The sequence below is a fragment of the Poecilia reticulata genome, chromosome 5, assembly GCF_904066995.2.
Source record: "Poecilia reticulata chromosome 5, P_reticulata-male-v2, whole genome shotgun sequence".
Classification (NCBI taxonomy): Eukaryota; Metazoa; Chordata; class Actinopteri; order Cyprinodontiformes; family Poeciliidae; genus Poecilia; species Poecilia reticulata.
In genome coordinates, this window is record NC_088834.1 from 9,163,819 (window position 1) to 9,188,427 (window position 24,609).

General features: G+C 37.9%; 1 protein-coding gene across 2 annotated transcripts in view; it reads right to left on the minus strand.

Moving 5' to 3' along the window:
• Positions 1 to 24,609, minus strand: part of cdh22 (cadherin 22) — a 165,815-nt gene that overhangs the window by 108,019 nt on the left and 33,187 nt on the right. The window contains exon 2 of one of the 2 annotated variants that reach the window (XM_008409223.3): positions 10,125 to 10,242. The exons of the other annotated variant lie outside the window; for it this stretch is intronic. The gene's annotated coding sequence lies outside the window, so the exon portion shown is untranslated. The remainder of the gene's footprint in view (positions 1 to 10,124; positions 10,243 to 24,609) is intronic. 2 annotated transcript variants of the gene reach the window in all.

Sequence of the window (24,609 nt, forward strand, 5' to 3'; positions counted from 1 at the left end):
TTCCACTCTTGGTAAGGTAATTTAATTATCAATGGCCTTACAACTGTAAAACCTTCTCTAGGTAAGCAGGAATATATATTTTTATTTATGTATTTGTTTATTTTTTATCAGAGCTTCTTTACATACATTTTGAAGATTATGTACTGAACAAATTGTACTTACAAAGCATCCAATCAGAGAGCAAAATTGATGACTGAGACAACAAAGACTAAATACAAATGATCAGCATGAGAGATTTAACATAATCAACATGGATGTTTTATGTCTAAAAACGCATCTACTGTTTTTACGTATTTAGTTTAATTGTCATAACATAAAATAGCCAGAAAAATAATATAGTTTATTTTTTTTTTATGTCATAGCATGCCATTTTTACTTGTTTTATCACTGTCACAATTGTTATTGTTGTACTCTGTTAATTTATATTAAACTGTACACAAAGATAAAGGTCATTTGTGTTCGGTTGATCATTTTTGTTGTTAAAAGGAACTTGTTCACAATATTTTATTCTTTTATTTTAACATTGCTTACTTCCCTTTAAATGCCACCCTATTTGTAAGGAAAATGCATGTGCCAGTTGAGCAGCAAACCTGAGTATAAATGTGCTAATGTAAAACCCACCAAATCCTTTCTGCCACAGTCAAACAGCTTGTACAGCTCTTGACTCTTGTTTGGATAGGATGACTGATGTTTGAAGAGATAGAACATATTGGCAATTTGTCAATTTATTCATTAAACAATCCCCTGGCTTCAGCAGTGTGTGGGAGAACCACAGACAACAAACATAACCCGGGATCCCCTCCTCAAGCTGGTCATTAGCTTGATCACACATTGCTACAGGATGGCATACTTTTCTTGAACCAGAATTTGTTGCAAGACGAGGTAATGTGGTCGTTGTGGACATTTTTGCATAAACAACATGCCCTAGGTTATCCCAATGGGATTGGGATTGAGACTGCAGGTATATCATTCCTCTCCAAAATTACACTCTGGAGGTGGTTACTCTTTGGGGGCAAAGAGTAACTCTGTCATCTTAGAGGACAGAGATGGGAAATGGAATTGCCACTGGTTGCAAACTTTCATTGATCTCTGTTTGCTTTGAGATTGCAGATATGTCACCTAACATCATGACACTGTCTTACCCAAAAGATCAGCATTGGCACAACCTACATATTCAACTTTGTTGCTCAACCCATAAGTACATTTTCACAACAAATTTGACAGCATTTAAGGGCAAATAAAAAGGCTTCCAAATGGCATAAGACTTACTGCCTAAAAGGAACAACAACAATTGCTGTAATCCTCAGATGATTCATTCCTCTAAATATTATTCAAGAATAAAAATAAAATTGATAATGGAGAAAATGCTATTTGTAATTTTTGCGTATTTATGACATTTGTTGTCATGAATGATCAACATTTTGGAAATAAAAGTAAATGCAGTGATAATTCTCTAATAATTAAATTATACTGTATCTAGCTTTCACTGTATTTTGTAACAAAATCAACATTTTTGAGAAAATATTGCATATTATTTGTGATTCAAATTTGGAGATGATGTGAATTCAAAAAATACAATTATTTTAATGTTTGATTTTGATTAAAATAAGGCTAATTAAGTAGACAAAACAGCAAAACAGAATAAAGGACAAAGGCAAACCATCAATAGATCCATACCCGTAATGATGTGTCTAACCACAGAATGAACTGCTCCCGCGGGGGGCCAGCTGGTCGTTTCATTTTAGGACCACACGTGCACTGCAGCAGCAAACATTTATCACATAGCAATGGGATGTTATGGACTCTGGGAGAAAAGAGCAATGTAGATTACACACGACACACACACCTGCGCACACACGCAAACACACGCAGGTTTACACAAGAACACACTTGCTACAAAAGCTGATGCATGAAAACAAACCCACACACATGCATTGTAAGGCCTCAAACTAATGTCTGTGTACTTTATTCTTTTTCTTGCTCACACACGGACTCCAACCCAAGGGCCAGAGGGAGTTTAAGGGAAAAAAATAGTCACAGCTGCTAGCCATATAATGATAACCTGCTGCCTTAATAGCCCTCCAACTAACAGTAGGGTGCTGGGGCTTGTCACCGAAACAATAGCAGAGAAATTTTCTTTGGTCACACTCTGTCACAAGGTAAATATTTGAATTGGGACATTAATAAAGTCATACAATTTTGCAAAAGCTTAAAGATGGATTTAACTTTTCATATGCTAAACTCGTTATTTGATACCCTGTACTTAACGAGTTGCTTTGCATTTCATCATATAGGATCACTGCCTTTATTTCTTCAAGCATTCCATAATTACCCCAAGGAACTGAAATTAATTTTGAAACAGTAAAGGCTTAAGGGTAGAATATGTGATAAGAAGAGACTTCTTAGATTAAAAGTACCTTTTAAAAATAATAACCTTTAAGAAGGTATTGAGCATACCTTTAACTAAGCTCACATTTCTGTGTATATATATATATATATATATATATATATATATATATATATATATATATGTATAATTTTTTTATATATTTTTTTTGCATAAGGCTTATTTATGCTTATGTAATACTCTAATCTTAAATGTCATGTTTTCATTAACTGTAAGTCAGAAATTATTATATTTAACAAAAACAAAGGTTTTCACATTTGTGTGTAATTAATCTATATAATGTGTTTCTAAAATAAATATGCTTTTCAATAACATTCTAATTTATTCAATGGGTCTTTATAAACAAGGTTAAGCACAAAAATTCAAAATACTGAAAAAAATTATTCACAATAGCCAATATTTCATAATAATGTAAAAGATTGTGTCAGCAGACATTATGATACAAATAACCAATGTATATAAAATCTTGGTCCAAAAAATGATTTACGTTATTGCTGCTAAACTGATATAGATAAGCTTTTAACCTATGTTGACAACTTGTAATTCTTTTTTCTGCTGAAAGTGAAGCATAGCAATGCAATATTAATACCTTGCACCATTAATGTATTTCCCTTGTGCAGAAAATGTTCCCCTTACATAAATCCTTTTTGAAAGATATTTTTTCTTTAACAGCATCTTTGGAACGTGAGCATTAGCTTTGCACATTCTTATAACAGTTGTTATACAAGCTACTTCATGGGCTCGGTAATTGCTGCCAGCTCAAAGACTTGGAGACACCTGCCATGATTTTTTGGGAGGGGTAGAGATAAAATAAGCCTCTTTTAATGAGAATCTAATTTGTGCTGAGCTTAAATACTCATGCTTATGAAACACAATTTATCCGCTGCAGGGATTAGACCATGTAGACATTGAGTTAAATTCCACTTTTCATGTATTTCAATTTCTGTAGTGTGAGCAACTAAAGTCATAATGTTACAAGTGTGAAGTGTGTCACTCCACAACTAATCAGTTGCATATTTTATCTTATTGCTAACAAATGTTCCAGTAAAGACCAATAAAATATGCTTAAATCTTTCAGGCTGGGTTAAACAAGAGTTTAAAACATTTCTTCTATTCATGTTTTTTAAGTCTCCTGGGCAGTGGTCTAGGTTCTGATAAGAGGACAGAATAATTAATTTTTATCAAACAAGCATCAACTTTAGAGGCTTCCTGAGATAGCAGAGATGTAGAAGACTTGTGCTCGAATATATCAAGTATAAAAAAAGCAGCCAGTTAATGATGAATGAAAACTGCTGCTTAATTAGCTGATTTAAGTTGCTAACATAAAATAAATATGACATACAAAAATACAGTCACAGCACATGTTCAATTGATTTGAAAGCCACTCATACTCAGATTTCTTCCCAAATGTTCTCCTTAGAATTGCATACAGGAGGATAACAATCAAGAATTTGAAAAACGGGGATTAACAGTTCAGAAAATAACAGGTAAATTAGTTGATAAGGGGAATTTCTCCCTTTTTTAGGAGCAAAATAATGGTGAAATAAGACAAGTGTCACTTATTCAAATACAAAAAGAAGCAGTAAAAAAAAAAGAGGAAAAAAAAGACACGAGCCAGAGGCCTGGAGAAAGATTCAGAGGCATCGGCTCAGTGATCATTTGTGTCCCATACTTTACCCTTGTGGCACAGGACTCAATCAAATTCTCCTCATTCTTGCCCATGCATTACCTCAGCAAGCAGAGACCTCCTTTCGCTCCCTCAATTAAATGCCCACCCGCACATAATTAACGACTGTTTTGTCCACAGATCAATAATGGGCCTGTTCATTAAAAGTCCCTTTGCCTCCTCAAAGATCCCTTAGCTCAGTTCACCGTCACATCTGAGGAGGTGACTGTGCTTAGAAGAATTCACATTCAGGTTTTATGTCTGTGGCTTGTACGTAGCAAAGTAAGTCAAAGAGGTGATGAAAGCTCAAAATACATGAAAATCCTTTGAAATAAAATCTAAGTACTAATGGGAACTCTAAATGCAATAATCATGGCTGAGCTCGTTGCCATTCTATTAATCCCGTACAGTCATTTATTAACTGTATAATACCCGTGGGTCTGAATTATGTTCAGTTTGTGAAATATGTTATTCAACATATCCTTTCTTTGAGGTAGAATTGAAAAAAATGTTTTTAATGTAAGTAGCAAAATACAGTTATCATGCATAAAATTATGGTCATGTGACTAATTTTTATTAGCTCTTCCTTTTGTTGGCAAAACAGCCCTGACCCATTGAGGCATGGACTCCACTAAATCCCTGGAGGAGTGTCATGACTCTGTGATGTGAGCAGGAGCTCACTTTACCCTCCTGCAATCTTAAGAGACGGGGTCAATCAGACTGCATAAGCTCTATACCCTGTGCAGGGTCCAGTGGGGTCGCACTGACCCCGCATGCATGTTTACAAGTATTTTTATTTTTATTTTTTGTGGTTTCAGGAGCATCTGCTGTGCTCCTTCTAAGTGTCATGCTAAGACCTCTGGAGGGCTAAAGTGCTTGTGTGAAGTTGCTATGACTAAAATGTCCCTTAACTGTATTAGACAGATGTCTTATCACTGTGAGCTTGTAAAAAAAAAAGTAAATATAAGGCCTGATCGGTGACAACCACCTTAGCCAAATCAGACTCATTCTTCCTCATGTACAGTCCAATGAGTTCCTTCTCATGTGCAAATGTGACCACACTATTTAAACTGCTCAATAACAGCAAAATCTCTCCTTTAATAAATAATTTCCAGGATAGGAAAGTAGCTTACAAACCTGAGCCAAAATGTGACACAGGCTTGTATCACATTTTGCTATAAGCCTGACCTATGGTCTGCATAGGTAAGTGCCTATACCATTTCACGTGGGATGTAGGTGTGGAGATGTTTTGACCCAGTCGTATAGGTATCTCTCCCTGGCCATCGTCAAACATTTCTGCTTTTAAGGATAATAACTAGCAGTTGTATTAATTTCAGGTCTAATTGGCATATTACATCCACAAACTTATCATGTACAGTTCCCCAAAACAATCCTGTAATCTATGACAACCACCAGTGTTTGTAGATGCAAAAACCAAAATGTCTACCTGTTATTTCTTAGAAAATAAAGATCAATAAACAACAAGAGGAATTGGTTTTGTTAAAGCCCACCTTACTGCCAGCCACCTGTCAGAGCTAAAACACCAAATGATTGGACCAAACATTGCTTCAATCTGGAGGACACAGAACAAATATACACCCAAACACATATTTTTTCCCACTTTAATGATTAGTGTATGCTATGCTATTGCCTCTCACCTCTCCCATCTGTCACAGAATCACAGCATCTCTAGAGATGGATAACAGGGTTTAAACACACAGGAGTCTCATACTTGGCAATGTTTTTATTGTGTTTTTATCAGCCATCTCAAGCACAATCTTAGATTGACAGTATGACATAAGGTAGCTTTTTTTTTTTTTTTTTTGCACTCCTGCAACCAGAAACCAGTGGACATTTTCAAATGTATCTTAGTAGTTTCAGGTTTTATTGTTGTAGCTTTTTTTTCACCCTTAACTCACCTAGAACCATGCTGTAAGATTGTCCAAGCAAACAGACAGGCTGTGTAGCATTAATACAGGGCAAATCTTAATTGTAATTTTCCTTAAAAAAAATTAATTGGATGAATGGATTTAAAACATCACTTTTGGAAGGTTTCTAATCTAAGTACTTCTGCATAGACTACACTGTGCACTTTGTTCACTTTAAAATCTGTCTTTCTTCATGACAGAAGCAAAAAATAAATACATACAAAGGCTGAATTAAATTGGTAAACATCTCAAAAAACATGAGGTGTTTTATGAGAGCTGCCTGTAATATTCCAACCAAATTTTCCAGAGCCAATTCAGAATCCTTCTATCCATGGTCAGACTTGCTACAGATGGATTCCCTTGAGTAACATCTGGCATTCTCTAAGCAGTGGGCATCCCCCCATTCACTTTCTTACTCATAAACCTGTGTAAAAATGCCCCACAATGGAGTCATTCAGTGAAAATCTCTTTATTTTTAAGCAATGTACAAAACACCGTCACATAAGTTTGCTCTGTCTGTTTCTTTAAACTGATGAATGTGGCAGAATGGGTTTGAATTCCCCAGCTCCCAAAGCTATGATGTGTGCCAGTCTCTCGGATTATGAGACATATGGAGGCGTGTGAGCACACAAGCATGAGCAAATAAATTCCGGAAGTCTAACATAGTTATACAGACAAGCCTCACAGACAACGGAATTGGAAAAAGTTAATAAAGGGAAGACTATATTCACATGCTAAATATTGGTATACTTTAAAAGGAGGCACACAATACATTACCTGAACTAAACTGGGAAATAGATTTTTAAAAGCCAATAAGAGATTCTCCAATCCTGCAGCACATGCATTTTGGCTTATTATTAATATTTTAATTTTAAGTAGTTAATCCGGATCTCGACTTGCCATGCCTCAGAGATTTTCTAGTCTAAAGCAAACTATTCCTAAAGATTAAATTTTAATGTTTACTTACTGATACACATTTATAATGGATATAGAAATAAATTAAATAGATACATCACCGTATTCTGCTACATAGCTTGATACAAAAAGCCCCTGCAACTACGGTAAAACAACAGTATCTCTCAATGTCAAGCTTATATACTGATGTATTATGAACAATGCTAAAGCTGGTGCTGCAGTTTGACCACGCAGATATGCTACACAAAGAATGAAAACAGAGGGACATCAAATTATTCCCCTTCACTAGACAGTAAGTCTACAGCTGTCTGTCATGTGGCCTGGAAACTATACCAGGTCAGCGTAAGTGTAGAAAGTTCTAGTGATCAAAGCTTGCGTGTACATGAAGTACTCTCAGTGTGCTCAGTAAGTCTGGTTTTGATCAGTGCTGAAGGATTAAAAGCAAGTAATACCTCATCCTGGCTTGGTACCAGTGACATACTTTTACCCAATTCCAACTCTTTGAACTGTCGCTCCTGTCAGGGTGAAGGAGAAGCACAATAATTTCTTTTTAAACAACTTTGTATCCGTTGGCTTATAGTTTTGAGGTCTAATTATTTACCCTCTTTTTTTTTCCTTAAGTCGTAACAGAACATTGTATAAAGACAAGATTCCTAAAAAAAATGTATTGGAATTTTTTAGATCAAAAATTATTTTGTTCTGTCCAAAAACTACAGACAATAACTTAAGTACTTGAATAGTCTTTGCATAGGAATAGTGCATAAATATGAGTAACACCTGTAAACAAAGCAGCATCTGGCTGCACTTTAAAGACATGTAGGCTAATGTACATTATAAAACTAAGTTATTATTATTATTATTATTATTATTATTATTATTATTATTATTATTATTATTATTATGGCTGTGTTCAGTAGATTTGTTTGCAGTGTTATGTTACTTTTAAAATGAATCTCAACTCCAGACTTATATTTTATATGCTTGTATAAAGGTCCTATATATTTATGTAAAGTTATATACTTTATACGTTTCAGTTCAGAAGAAAGTTGTCCGCCATTCCTGAACAGCCACAAACAACAGGTATTTTTAAGTATTTTCAATGGCACTGGTAAATAACAAAGCATGGATTAGGATGCTAAAATGGCTTTACCTTGAGCCAGGTATTTTTACTCTGGGCACCATATTTGCTATGAAATGTGTTTTTCTATTTCTTTGATGCATCTCTTGTACCCAGAGCTACGGATTTTAAATGAGGTATTTTTAGTCATGGTGTGCTTGGTTTTTAATTGTTAGCTACAGACTCAAAAGCAAGAAGCACTGGCCCTTTTTTTTCCCTCTAATATTTTTTCACGTCTTTCATTGCAAAACATTGTTTGGTTTATTGAATTTTAGCTCAGCGAGTAGAATTCTCCACAAGGCTGTGATTTATTCCTGATGGGTGGACATTGACAAATCCTTTGGATTCTACTAGATACATACATGCAAAACTACAAGCAGCTGGAAAATATTAGCACTTCCCCCACCGGATCCATCAGATTATGCCATGCAGTACATTCAATTACATGCAAGAGCAGATGGTGTAAACAAAATCAAACATGCATAATCTTGAGATTGGATCCTTCAGTTAGATATTAACTCTGATAGTCAAAGGCCTGACACAGGACCAGACATATTAAGAGGAGTTTGTGGAGCCAGTGAGCTTACTGACTCAGGGGTTTTCAAAAGTGGGGTAATCCAGGGGAATGGATGCATGCATGACAAGTAAAATTACACACACTTTCTCTCTCCTCCTCCTCCATTTCTTTCGCTCTTGCTCACAGACATACAAACAAAAATGTTTACCCCCTGTGTCGCACCAACAAACTTGTTTATTTTCTCTTGCCAATTAAGAGCAGATTACCCAGGAAAGAACGCTGTCACACAAATGAGTTGTGAATGCAATGGAATCATTTCATAATTTGATTTAACGATTAAAGGCTTTTAAGACCTGCCTAGAATGCTTAGAATAAAACTTTGTTGTAATTTCTGGACTATTGCACAGACCTGAATTTAAGCAGTACCCACTAACTTGGAAAAAAAAACAAAAAACATAATTATGTTTATCACACTTGCCTATAAGTTGCAGGTGTCCACATCGTGGGTCCCTGAAATGTTTCCCTTAAATTTTCTTTTATTTTTTAAATGTGTGATATTTACTTGACTTATTTTTTTCCACTCTTTACTATTAACTGTGGTCTTTTAAACAGTTCAGTCTCATCAAAACCAAAAAGAGTAGAAATGAAGCAAATGTTTTTCACCCCCTTCTCTGGATGTCACAGAATGGGAGCCCAGGAACAGGCAGGAGAAGAGTTCTCTTGAAATAGGTAGGCTTTGTTTCTCCTTTTTTATTATTTTGTGTAATTTGTAACAAATACGATATGGGGCTGTATGTATATGTGTGTGTGAATGCATCACATCGAGCACATAGCCTTGTGTGGGTTAGAACCGCAGTTTATATGTGCCAAACACATCATGCTCACATAGTACATTTGTGTGGTCAGGAACTGACTGTTAAGTGAACAGTGCAATGTTGCTGATTCTGCGTGTCATGTGCATCATGCACAAGTGGCTTGCATCAGGTGCATTGTGCTGGTTTTGTGCGGTAATAGTTTGTATGTGTGTGTTCTCCGCTACAATGTCCTGCAGATATCCCTGGCTTCATACGCTCTTCCTTAGTCCCTCTTTTGTTGTCTTTCTCAATGTCACTTATGTTTCGCTATTGAGTTTGTGCCGTCCTCTTCATCACTCAGCAGTCAACCCTTTCGAAATCCACTGGTAAAAAGCCAAATACTAGCCGCAAAGCAGTGTCCAAAGTACGTGAAAACAGTAGCAGCTTGTAGTCTGGAAATTACGCTCATGTCTATGAAGAGGATTTCTTGTTTATTTCTACCAAGCCTAGATCTATGAGTCTAGAAGAGCAATAATCGTGTGGCCTGTCATTTGTTTCTATATACTACGCAATGAAAAGTTTTAAAGTTGTAACACCAACTTAGCATTGTAAAAACAAAATTATGCTACTCTGCTTTTGAGAGATTAAGGCAAGCATAACAATAGATAACAGCTAAATTTGGATGAAATAGTCTGCTGGTCAGATTAGTAATGTTTTTCCTGTCACCCTTTTTCCCTTAAGTGATCCATGGACCATGGTGTATGCAAATAACAGACTCACCGTTCCTCAGCCAGATGACCTTGCTGCCACTCTGCGTGAATGATGACTCTCAGGTCCTTCAGCTTGTCTGTACATTGTCATTCAGCATTACTCCTGCTCCAACACTCTTCTTCAACTTCTAAAAAGATAAATAAAACATACCCTGGGGTGAACTTATTTGGGTTTTTTGGGGTTTTTTTTTTCCTCTCAGCTAAAATGAATAAATTCCCCAGTTAGATTTTAATGGGAGAGTTAAGGAGCAGGTGAGCGGATGGAGGAGGGGAGGGGGGAGGCAATCTGCTAATGGAATGTGTAGAAAAATGGAGGGATGAAAAGGGATAATAAAATTGGTGAGAAAAAAAGACACCTTAGATCTGTCTGGAGAAAATAAGAGTGAGTTATAGGGCTGGCTGTAAAGTGGTTTAAACAAACACAATCATTAACTGCTTTCCTCATCTGCAATACAGGGTTGAGAGGGGGATGCTTCAGAATGGATACGAATGAGGTAGAGGTGGAGTCTGCAATCTTCATTTAATTACCCCCCTCCCCACACACACACCCACTGCCATCCCCATCCTCCCAGTCCCTTATGCAAGGGATCCCTTGAGATTGCATTGCCGCTGTTTGACTGTTAATTACTATCTAACTTAAGTCTAATCACAAAAAGTTTGTCCTAATGATGATATTTAAAAAGACTCCACGGTTACACAGCTGCGTTGCAAGTGAGTCTAGATTACAGGCCAGAAACTCTGTAAGCAAGATGAAACTCAGGGATTTAGGTCTTTTAATTTAGTGGAACATGATTTATCTCCCGACTAGCTGGAATAGAGGTCATTTTAACAGGGTATGTTTGTATAGCTGACGGATGCAGATTCCTTATAAGGGACAAGTGCCCAAGATGTAACTTTAAACATGTTGTTGGCCATAAAGGATCATCTTGATTACATGAGTGATTATTAAAACATTTCATAAATGCATGCCATTTTTCATCACCATTCGTAAATGTCCATGAAAGAAATAGTTTTCTGCCTCTTTTAAAGTAGGCTATGTATTTTCTACTGTCATGTCACAAGAGAAGAAAAGGCCCTTTTTAAAATCACTGTAAATTGCGTTGTATCCAAAAATGTGAGTATGTGTTATTATACAGAGCAGGATCATTTATTGCCCAAAAAACAGGTCAAGTATCAATAGTAAAGACAATTTTAGCACTAAGGTTGCTTGACTCCTCTGTTTTCTCCCCAAATAATGTTTTTAGTTGTTAAAAATTTTTTTTAGTAAACAAATGTCTAGAATTATGAAAGTTCAAGTGAAAGAGTAAATAAAATTACTGCAAAAACAAAAAAAGGAATATTTTGGAGATCTCTGCTGAGCAGCTCTGGGCTCTGATGTTTTAAGAATGTTTTGGAGGAAATGCAGCTTCTTTGCAAGTTCTGAAATTATTAAATTTTTAAACCTGTTTGTCATCTTGCTCAATTTTTTCCCCCCCATTTTTGGCTGTTGTGATATTATAAACACATTTTTGCATTCCGTGGGTTGTTTACTCTATTTAATCCAATACAAAGATACAAAGTAGGAAAAAGGTCTGAAAGTTACAGTATGTAACATTGATGATTTTTTTAGCATATTTGTTGAAAGTGTGACTATGTTGTGACAGTTTAGGGTATGAGGCAGATAATCTGCGTGAAGGAGCGCAAGCTCTTCATTGATTATATGGCTCATATTATACTATCATGACATAGTCATAGTTTTAATAAATATATTAAAAAAAGCATATTCTTTATAATAAGTTACATACTGCAGCTTTAAACAGCATTTATTTTGTGTGGTTACCTCAATAAATCAATATAATATCTCTATTCCTTGGTGTACGCTTACGCATGTTGCATTTTGTTTTCTGATTATTGTTTGTTTTTTCCCTCATCATATTTTAGATTATATGTTGTTTTGTAGGTTCTTTGTTATTTAATTCCTAACATAAAATAAGACATTAAAAATACTTCTCTGTGATGTTGTTTGTTATTCCCACCCTGAAATCATTCAAAATACAAACATACAAAATAAAAAAAATAAACGTTTTTGCTATTTTAGAATGTTGTTATTGCAAAACGTGGTATTTATGCACCTGGCTATAAGGAAATTGAGTGCATTTTTGTGGAAAATTAAGTCCTGTCTTGACTTTCAAGTAGCTATGTTGCTTTTGTTCTTTTTCCATTTTGTAAAGTCTGTGTGTATCAGGATGAAGGTGCAAAATACAGTGTAATACTGTGTCAGGATTGGGTAAATAACTTTTGCCTCCATACGTCCCCATATGTCTTTATTCCCTTTTTAAAGCCAGATGTTCACTTAGGTTTATTAGACTATGATTGATCAAGTAATAATTGAAATAATTAATTAGAAAGTAAGTTGAGAAGCTGTCACTCCAACAGTCTAGCATTTGGAGGGAGAATATCTTAATCAAGTTTTGACAGAATGCTTTCATCATGTGCATCCCACAAAATATCCAATGTTATTTTTGAATTGTTGTGCTATTATGTGTGTTAAATGTTGCATCTCAGAGTCAGGACACTTATACTGCATAAATGTTGGCATGTCCATGACATATGCTATAGATCGGCTTTGCTGGTGATCATCTTAGCACCCAGTGATTTAAAAATCTACACAAGCAGGTAAAAAAGGCAGTTTTTTTTCTATGGAATGATCTGGAACCCTTCAGAGTTGATTGTTCATAAAAACAAATGTGTACTAAAATGAAGAACATAATAGAAAACCCTGACCACCTACTTCCTGTGACTATAATACAACAACAGACTTTCTTCAGACTGAGGCTTCATCAGAGCCACTGTAATACAGAAACCTACAGGATATCTTTCCTACCCACAGGCATCACCATCTGCATCCACTCTGACTCTGATGAAGCTTATGTAGACAACAAAAGGCATGTTGGCCCAGTACGATTGTCAATCCAATCCCCATGTCCTCCTTGGAGGAGGTACATACTGAAGACCCAGGAGCAGGTGATTCAATCACTGTGGCAGAGGCCTGAGAAAAGACAGGACACCAGGTGTGGATAATATATGGCCTGAAATGCTGAAGAATCTGGACATTGCGACTAAAATGGTAGTCCCGACTTAGAAAAAAAGAGAACAAAACAAGAAGAAGCAGGATAGAAGAATGTGTGCGACGACCTATTGAGAATCAGACTTTTTAGATTCTCTGAAAAAGTTTACTCAGGGGAGACTCTGACTGACAATAAAATCTTGGAACCTGGAGGAGAAATATGGATTTTGTCCTGGCTGTGGAAAATGGGACCAGTTCTTTCACAGAATTGATAAAGGGCTCACATGAGTATGCGTCTCCAGTCTACATGTGCTTGTGGATCTGGAGGAAACCTGCGACTACGTTCCACAAAGTACTTATGTGGTGCTGCATGATTATAGAAAATCTGGTTGGCTTTCAGGAATTTCTGAAATCAAACTTTTACTTATTTTGCTGTCAACACAACATCTTTCAAATTTTGTGTCCCACGATACAAAAATACACTAGATTACATTTATTGAATTAATAATGTACAACCTCTGAGATCACATGACAGGGTTCTCTCTGCAACATCCATCTCAAATCCCATGCAGCTTTTCCACCTCCCAGTGTGTATATTTTTGCTGCATATTGAGGCTCTGAGGGTGTTTTACACTGATTCCCAAGAGGCAGGAGTCTATTTATACAGGATCTTAAAACAGGGTAGTCTAACTCGTCCAACATCCCAACCCCACCCTTACAGCAGCAGCAGCTTAAGGTGGCAACATTGACACACAACCACATGATAGTCCAATCTAATCTTTTAATCGCTTCAGTTACTTCATGTCTCCGGGTGAGATGGGCCAAGCTAGGGGTAAGGATGAAATATCTTCTGCAGAGATATGATACAATCCTGGAACACATGAGGAAAAACACACACATACTCACTTGTACACACCGTGCCACTCCACCCCACCCCCAGAGTGTTATGGCGAAGTCCCATGTATCTGTGGGTATTAACAGATCAGCACTGAGCAGCCGCCACCCTGCTTTTAAGTCTTTTCTTGAGGTAGTGCTTCTGAAGCCTTCTGCAGAGAAGGATAAACGCGCAGCAATCCCCCAGGCCCAGTGCCTCCTCAACCCTACTCACTTCTGTCTTTGCTGTGCCCTCCTTCTCCTCCATTCCTCACTTATCCCCACTTTCCTTCAGTTCCTCATTATTTCTATCCCACTTCTTTTGCTAAGGATTTCATGCTTTCTGGTAGGGTCTTTGTCCCTACCTTTCCTTTGCTATTTTTGTGTCTCTTTATCCTTTTTCCCCTTTGGTTTTGTGTCTGCCATTCTTGATTCTTTGCCCTCGTCTTTTCTTTTACTCAACCAGTAACGAGACTTGAAGCTCATCACCAAAAAAGGGGAAAAATCACATGTTATAAAACCTCACATCCATGCCCAAAGGCTGAATTCTAGGACTCAGGGATTACCATTCAATCACCACTCACAGATTCCAGATATATTGCCCTCTAAATATTAAGTAAAAAAAAAAAAAATCACTACAGATGAAAATTAGCCTTTGTCGAGAAAGTCGAGCTCATCCACTTCCCCATGCTGGAGATTTTAGTTTATAGTAATAATAATAAAATTACCTTAAAATTAATGAATAGTGACATCAAGACCACAGTAGAGTCAGACGGTAATAAATGAATTGGTTGTGTGTGTTGTTATTGTGTCCTGCAACTTGCTTTATTCTACTTCTTTCTATTTAATCATAAAAATCAAAGTCAGGCAGAAAGAGAGTCATGAACAGGAAGCTGGTTTCCTGAAGAAAGCGGAAGTTTCTTTCTTGCATCAGTCTAAAATAATTCAGACCATTCCTTATTTTAAGCATTAAGGTTTTAAGAAAAATCTAAACGTTTTGAGAACTTGGATAAACCAGAGTAAAATACTTAAATAATGACTTATAATTATGCCAATAATTAATATTGGTTAACCGTGGTGATGTTGATTTGATTATAAGATATTTACACTATCTTACACTTGTGAAGTACTTAAAGGTGAACAAGTAACTGTAATTTGGTAGCAGATAATTACATATGGATTATTATTGGGTTCTTTTCAGAATGTCTGTAATAACTCACCTTATGATTATAATAAGAGTAACTAATAAGTTATGGTTATTATACATTATAAATGAATGTTGATCAGATAAACTAAAGGTTATAATGTGATTTGACATTGAACTTGAAAAGGTGTAAATGTGTAACTGTAATTAAAGGTCACTGATGTTGTGTTGAGGTAGATGGTAGGTGAAAGGTCAGGGGAAGAGGAACTGATAGGAGAACGGAGAAGACTAAAGCTTATGCTAAACTTCAATTGCCTAAGAAAGGTTGGGCAGGAAACAGAGGTAGGAGGAACTGTTGAGCACTTGGGACATTAGAACAGAGATCCGGTCATAAGGTTCCAGGGTGATGGAGATGAGATCATCTGTCCAAGCAGTCAGCCAATGAGACAGGCACGCAACAAGCCAGCCAATGCAAACGCACCAAAAGGTGGATAACCTTTATAAGGTGGGTGCAACAGAGGAATCTTTGGTTGGATCCTTCAGGCAGCTTCGAGCCAGACGGAGATGGACAAGAACTCTGCAGCTGAAGAAGAGCCAGGGCCACAGAACGAAGACTGTTTGCACATGGGACCAACCCGTTAGCCCCGCAACATGTGGCTTCAAATCGCACTTCTCTCAACAGCTTTGTTTAGACCCCAAGACAAAGACCAAGGCAAAGATGAAGATAAAGACAAAGGCAAAGACAAAGGCAAAGAGGAAGAACTGGTGTGTTCCTTCCGTGGGACCAGAAAGATCGTGAGACGAGGAGAAGGGAGCTACAGAGCTGCAAGACAAGAAGCTGAGGACCGCTACGCGCATGAGGAAGTCACCCTGAGGCCCGAGACCTGCCGCTCTAAGTCAGTACTCTTCCTGTACTGGGAACCTCTGCTGCTGCAACACCTTCTTCATCATCAGGCCATTCTGGGGTTCAAAATGCCAAACTCTGTCCGCTCTCTCAAAGTTTCCCTTTTTAGTTCTCAGTGTCAGCATTAGGGAAAGATAGGCTAGATTATTGATTTTACTTATTTGATTATATCTGCTACTGATTTAAGCTGTACTGACCCTTGCAAAATTGCCTTACTAATAAAATAATTAGCATTTAAGAAATCTAAAAGATGTGTGGACATTCAATTAATGAGTCACCTTAAAGTTCTTTGATGGTCATAAATAGCTATGAAGTTTGATTCTGGGAGAAAAAGTAGGAATGTTTTATAGGTTGCTTTTAGCCAAACTAAATAATGACCTTGGGACTTAACTCTAAGTCACTAAATTAATCTAGCCGTTAACAAGTGCCGTTATTTTAGGAGAGGAGCTACCGTTAACAGGAGTGGTTGTAGGGGTTATGTCGCTGTGAGGCTACTCAGCGGATTGCCCCCCAACTGTAAAAGGTCATAACTTCTGGATCGAAGGTAGTCAGAGCTAGACGAGTCCTTTCCGACCCCAGTTTAAACAGATAATTCTCCACAAACTATTGCTAGGGTAGACCGAGTTTCTGGGGTTTTCCGGACCTGTTAGACAGAGAACTGGGCCGTAGTGAGTCCGAAGAGTTGTGAGGAGTGGGCGGACTTACTATTGGGTAGTAACAGACATGGCGTCCCTGGGTGGGCTCGACCCTAATGAGTAGGAGGGCCTTACTTTGACCAAGTCAGTGAAACAGACGAGAGGGTCTGAATAGCTCACTTGGAGACCAGCTCTTAGGAAATAGAGTTGGAGCGACTGATGAGGCTTGTCAGTCGCGACCCTTGCAGTAACTGTACAGCGTGCAGGCGAGGGAGAAGCTTCCACTGAGGTGAATAGCTATATCCAGGAGAGAAGCCAGTAGCCAACCTAGCCTAGACCATCCCTGCTCTAAGGTACCCTGAGAGCTTTGGGGGATAGGCGACTCGGAGACAAAGAGACCGAGGAGTACGAGCAAGGTCGTACGTCCAGAAGATGTAAGTAATTTCACAAGGAAGTGGTGAAATGCATCTGGAGCTCAAGGTCGAGCATCTGAGCACACGCATGAGGAGCTCATTGGCGTGGAAATGACGAAGTGGACTGTTATGTCCAACAGAGAAAAATTGTCTTTGTCGGAGCCGAAGTGGGACAATACTCCAGAGGACGGGAGGTCCCAGAAGAGTACGTGGATGAGGTCGTGCGGAGCGTGCATGAAGCCCTTGGAATGCAGGCGTACGGCCTACCCGTAAGGAGCTGGATGAGCATGAGCTTTGGATCCCAGTGAAACAGTCCAACGCGTGCTACGGGGCTGTGAGGTATGTGGACATACACGCAGGCCGCCGAGGGCAGCGGTTGGAAGGATTGACCATCAAAGCACGATCCCTGGGGCTCATCTGCATGGATGTAGCAGGCCCATGGATAACAGAAAGAGAGGTGAGGAGTACTCTTGGTGCTGATGGACATGGTGTAACAGTGACAGCTGAAAAAGAGCAGGTCTTCCCCTGCAGAGGAACTCCATTCACGTCACAGAAGCCGGAAGGCGAAGGCACTTCTCCTTTTTGCCCAGAGAGGGAAAGGGGAAGTTGCAGTTTACAGTGTCATTGAAAACAGGACAGAAGTTTGGATTAAGATCAAGATCGGCCTGTAGTTACGGTGATCAAGTTGAAATTCATGGAATGGATTTTGTGAAGCAAGTACTGCACTGTAAAAAGTATTACTTATGAAGAAAGGGGTCACGAGGTCAGTGTTCAGCCAGTTCTTAGCTAAAGCGAACCAGAACATTGCAAGAATCAAGCATCATGCCATCCTGTGTTAGACTGGCTACTATTACAGGATGATTGCCATTCAAAGAACACTTCAAGGCTTAGGACTAGGAGGGCCTGAAGAATTGGATTATGCTAAGAAGAACTCCTGTCACAAAAGGATGGATTAAACTGGAAAGGGACTGAAGTCGTGAGGAGGAGTGGCGTCATAGACAACCACCAAGATCAATCCTGCAACAAAGTGTTGAAATCACACCCACACCTGGAAGCAACCTGTGGACTTCACAGAGTCCTGCCTGACAGAGTCCTGTTGCCTCCGACAACTCCAGTAACCCTTTAACGACCCAGCGATGGAAAGGATTATGATTATGGATAAAGCGTCATGCTGCTTATGCTTTTGTTTTGCTCTACTGACATCCAGAGTTTTTTTTTATTTTTTATTGAGGTTTTTGCCCATCAACCTGTCCCTAAGGATCTTCCACATCCTGAAGAACCAACGCTTCATTCAGCTGAGGATTTTTGTCACTGTTAAAGGATCAGAGCGACCTGGGTTCTCTTCACATTCGTCACTTCCTGAGGACATCAAACTCCAAGGAGGGGTGTCAAGAGCAGTGGAGTTTGAAGACTGCTGAGCCCTTGGTGACACTGAGAATCTGCATCTTCAATCCAGGCTGCTGAGGCTTGGTGACGATGGAGGATCTGCATCTTCACATCCCAGACTGCTGAGGCCTTGGTGACGATGGAGGATCTGCATCTTCACATCCCAGACTGCCATCTTCTCTTTCCAGGGATGAGGACTTAGACCTGCAAGAGGATGTTGGGTTCCCAGCATGTGAAAGGTCTGACCTCGCGGAGGGGGTGTCGAGAAAAGTCGAGCTCATCCCACTTCCCATGCTGGAGATTTTAGTTTAATAGTAATAATAAATAAAATTACCTTAAAATTAATGACATAGGTGACATCAAGACCAACAGTAGAGTCAGACGGTAATAAATGAATCTGGTTGTGTGTGTTGTTATTGTGTCCTGCAAACTTTGCTTTAATTCTACTTCTTCTATTTAATCATAAAAATCAAAGTCAGGCAGAAAGAGAGTCATGAAACAGGAAGCTGGTTTCCTGAAGAAAAGCGGAAGTTTCTTTCTTGCATCAGTCTAAATAATTCAGACCATTCCTTATTTTAAGCATTAAAGGTTTTTAAGATAAATCTAAACGTTTTGAGAACTTGGATAAACCCAGAGTAAAATACTTAAAATATGACTTATAATTATGCCAATAATTAATATTGGTTTAACCAGTGGTTGATGTTGATTTGATTATAAGAATATTTACACTTACTTACACTTGTGGAAGTACTTAAAGGTGAAACAAGTAACTGTAATTTGGTAGCAGATAATTACAATAATGGATTATTATTGGGTTTTTTCAGAAATGTCTGTATAACTCACCTTATGATTATATAAGAGTAACTAATAAGTTATGGTTATTATACATTATAAATGAATGTTGAATCAGATAAACTAAAGGTTATAAATGTGATTTTGACATTGAACTTGAAAAGGTGTAAAATGTTGTAACTGTAATTAAAGGTCACTGATGTTGTGTTGAAGGTAGATGGTAGGTGAAAGGTCAGGGGAAGAGGAACTGATAGGAGAACGGAGAAGACTAAGCCTTATTGCTAACTTCAACTTGCCTAAGAAAGGTTGGGCAGGAAACAGAGGTAGGAGGAACTGTTGAGCAACTTGGGGACATTAGAACAGAGATCCGGTCATAAGGTCTCCAGGGTGATGGAGATGAGATCATCTGTCCAAGCAGTCAGCAATGAGACAGGCACAGCAACAAAGCCAGCCAATGCAACGCACCAAAGGTGGATAAACCCTTTATAAGGTGGGTGCAACAGAGGATCTTTGGTTGGATCTTCAGGCAGCTTCGAGCCAGACGGAGATGGACAAGAACTCTGCAGCTGAAGAAGAGCCAGGGCACAGAACCGAGACTGTTCTGCACATGGGACCAACCCGTTAGCCCCGCACATGTGGCTTCAATCGCACTTCTCTCAACAGCTTTGTTTAGACCCCCAAGACAAGACCAGGCAAGATGAAGATAAAGACAAAGGCAAGACAAAGGCAAGAGGAAGAACTGGTGTGTTCCTTCGTGGGACCAGAAAGATCGTGAGACGAGGAGAAGGGAGCTACAGAGCTGCAAGACAAGAAGCTGAGGACCGCTACGCGCATGAGGAAGTCACCTGAGGCCCGAGACTGCCGCTCTAAGTCAGTACTCTTCCTGTACTGGGAACCTCTGCTGCTGCAACACCTTCTTCATCATCAGGCCAGTTCTGGGGTTCAAATGCCAAACTCTGTCCGTCTCTCTCAAAGTTTCCCTTTTTTAGTTCTCAGTGTCAGCATTGGGAAAGATAGGCTAGATTATTGATTTTACTTATTGATTATATCTGCTACTGATTTAAGCTGTACTGACCCTTGCAAATTGCCTACTAATAAATAATTAGCATTAAGAAATCTAAAAGATGTTGTGGACATTCATAATGAGTCACCTTAAGTTCTTTGATGGTCATAAAATAGCTATGAAGTTTGATTCTGGGAGGAAAAGTAGGATGTTTTATAGGTTGCTTTTAGCCAAACTAAAATATGACCTTGGGACTTAACTCTAGTCACTAAATTTATCTAGCCGTTACAAGTGCCGTTATTTAGGAGAGGAGCTACGTTAACAGGATGGTTGTAGGGGTTAGTCGCTGTGAGGGCTATCAGCGGATTGCCCCCAACTGTAAAGTCATAATTCTGGATCGAAGGTAGTCAGAGCTAGACGAGTCCTTTCCGACCCAGTTTAAACAGATATTCTCCACAAACTATTGCTAGGGTAAGACCCGAGTTTCTGGGGTTTTCCGGACCTTAGACAGAGAATGGGCCGTAGTGAGTCCGAAGAGTTGTAGGAGTGGCGGGACTTACTATTGGGTAGTAACAGACACCTTCCATTGCACATTAGCGGCCATCTCATTCAGCTCAGCACTTCTCTCTTCGCAGTGGGTTGTATACAGCAGAGACAATTTCTGATATGCTTCATAATGTCAAGATGGAGCATTACATCTGTCATGGTCAAACGTTAGTGACTGGGTAAAATTGAAAATGTCAGTATTACCCTCCACTAATCAATTGTTCCTCAATAACTGAGGGTTCAAACTCTGTACCAAACAAAGCTAGATGAAATGTTATTGGTTATACAAATTACTTTTGGTCCCAATGATTAGTGATTAGCAAATTTCTGTAAATGAGCAAATATAGAACATGTACGTGATGTAGCTACACATATGACAGTAAATTGCAAAATGCAAAATGAATGAAGTTTTAATCACATTGCATGTCATAGCAATAAGTAGCCTGATCACAAATGTATGAGCACAAGGGATGACTAATTCCTACACTAGTGAAAACAAGAGTATACTGCAAGTTCAAATGTCCTTCTGCTTGCGTCATTTGCTTTGACAGGTTAACGATTCAATGTGAGGTGCTTGAAAGAGTTTAATGCTCAACTTGAACATCAGGAGACACTTTTTCTTTTATCTCTAACCTTCAAGCTTCTATTCTGAAATGTTTTTCTTTCATTTGGATGTTTCTTGCTACTGTAATTATTGTCTTGTTTCCACAAGACAATAAAATCAAGGTTTAGGCAGTGAGATTGGTATATCTGCACATTATTTATTTATTTAGTGTGAAGTGACATTTATTTTAAATGAAGTAGATGCTCTGCAGCAATTTGTTAATACCTACTTCAAACTTCATCATGCATTTGTCCTTGAGCTGTCTGGTGTGGCGCTTGTCTTTAATTATATCGATTGTTCACTAGTATTTTGTAACAATTATACTGAAATTAAGTGAACTCAGTTGAGTAGTTGGGTGACATTTGAAGGTAATTTATAAAGCTGGATTTTATTTGGGTGTATTAACATGAACAGGGCTGAATGTCAATGTATGTTACGCTTTTCAGGATTTTACTTGTAAAAAGTTTAGAAAGCCATTTACAGTTTTCCCTTCATATGCACTACTTCATGTTGACACATTACATAAATTTGCTATGAAATTAATTTAAGTTCAAAGGATATGACTACTTTTGGATGATACTGTATAGTGAGCATTTCTGAGGGGTCCCGAATGATTCTGCAATCAAGGAAATAACTGAGAGACAATTAGTCATTTAGGAATTGATATTCTACCAAAACAAGGACAAAATGAACTTATTACATGTAGTTTCAACAATTACAACATCTATGCAGAAAGTGCATTTCTTTGAGAAACCAATGAGATTTTATGTGATTTATTTGTTATCTACAAAATGGAATAACTACTGTGCTTGGCTTTGTCAAGGTTACTGTGAACAGAAAAAACACAGTAAACATGTAAGTATTTTTAAATGGAATCTTGATCAAAAAGAAGAGATTTTGTTTGTGACATGCACACATACAAGTAATCGTTTTGCAATTCCAGTTAAAAAAAAAAAAGATAAACTTGAAGACAGACATACAGACAGGCAGATGAAGGAAGGCTAAGTAGGTTGAATCCAAATTAAGCTGATCAGAGCTCACTGTGAGATAATCTAGTTATGTGCATAAAGGACTTCCCCATGGCTATAAACACATCAAGTTATGACTCAATGTGTGTGGATTTGTGTGTGATCGCATGTATATGTGCAAATGTTGAAAAACAATGTGCAAACTGTTTTCTAATGAGTAATGTTTGTATCTATACATCCATATTCAAATATATCCATAGACTAAGCCTCAAAACTTGTCCTGACAGCTAAAATCTGTTTTCTGCTCTACTTTCTCTCACTCAGAAAGGAAATCTGACTTCAGCAGGTGACTTAAAGAACAGACGTTTATTTGTAAGGCAAAACTAGACTAATGAGTTAAGCTATTAAATTTGATAGTGCTGTCATTGTTTTTGTTTGTTATTTTACAATGCAAGAGACAAACTCAACATTTTAGGGTCACAACATAGATTTGAACTCTTAACTGCTAATGTCAGTGTGCACTGAAATTTGTGTCGAAAAACATAATCACTCAATTGGAGTTATGTGGAAATGCAACACCAGATTGAATACCAAAGAGGGCTCCACTGTAGACAGAAAATTACAAAAAAACTAAACTGAAATTTGCCAAAATGCTTGTTGAGAAGCCCTAAATGTTCGACAAGCTCTTTGTTTACCAGAAGAAAAATAAAAACGTTTAAAGAAAAGAAAACTCTACCGATGGTGAAACATGGAGGGGGCTGTTTGATTTTGAGGATTTCTTTGCTGCATTTCGTACAGGAAACCTGACGTTCATCTTGGTATAAAATATAGAGCATATAACATGTCTGGAAGCTCAGCATCAGTCACAGATCAGGAGCTTTCTAAAAAAAATACATCAGGCTGTTTTTAAACCCCACTTATTAACCCAGAAAATAACCATACTTATCATCAATGCAAAGACCTGATAATTGCAATTTGGAGACGACATCTCTCACACCCAAAAAAGTGAGTCACATTGCCTCTTGGCAAATGTCGATATCTCACTGAGTCCAGCGATCTAGTTAGTGTAATGGAGGGTAAACCAATGATTTAATATCTACATTAAAGGCAAACATTTAACACAGAGATTAAAATTCCATCTACAAATAAAACTTACGTATTCCAAATCAAAACTAAGCAACAACAATTTAACAAAAACCGAAACCCGTTTGCATATTCACAGATCCTTGCATATTAACTAAGGTCACCTCGCCACATTACTGTATTCATGTAAACTCTCTGACAAGGCCTGGTGATGAGAAAATGTTCTATTCAAGCATAATTGTCTTGCATCCAATGAATACACAAATAGTGTATAAGTAGATGAACAAAGTCATCATTGTGAAGATGACCTTTATAACAGTTACTGTACATTTGCTAAGAAATATTACTAGTGACAATCAATCCATTTTCTTTAGAGCCACTAAATACCCTTATATTTATCTAATGGCAAGAATGCATACTTTTATTATAGGGAATTGGGATTTATGAATTCAATCAAGTAAGTTAAATAGTTATGCACACAGGGGTATAAAGAGCATAAATGCAGAACAGGGCTTCAGTGCAGAAAGACTAACTTATATTACTGAATGAGAAGCATTTGGTCAGTACAGATGCAACAGCTAAATAGGATTATCTCTGTTTTGGAATCAATTGAAATGGCACATTTGTGTGATAAGTTTATATGAGAACAGAAATACTTGTGAAAAACATTATATATTCTAATGCCATTTTTTCATTTACTTCCAAAGATTAAAAAAGGTGACTTAGAATATGTACTCCATATTCAGAAATCTGAGTGATTTTACATTTCTGTTTTTATTGTCATATGTCTTGTAGGTCTACCTCCCTCTTACTGAGACTTGCCCAGCGACCTCTCTAGTAACCTAAAGCCATTAGGTAAAGGCATCCCCATTTTATATATGATTACAGACCAACTTAAACTCCAGATAGACACAGAAGATTCTCTAGATATTTAGGCATGTTCAAGCAAGCAGACTTAAAATACTGTAACTTTAGCATGCAAGAAATGTGGCAATACACTTTTTGAAACCTGTGCACTATTACCTCCTCTGCCACTGCAAGAGCAACGCTCATTAGAGTTCTACTTAAGCCTCAGTGAGATGTGGTTAATCTGAATTT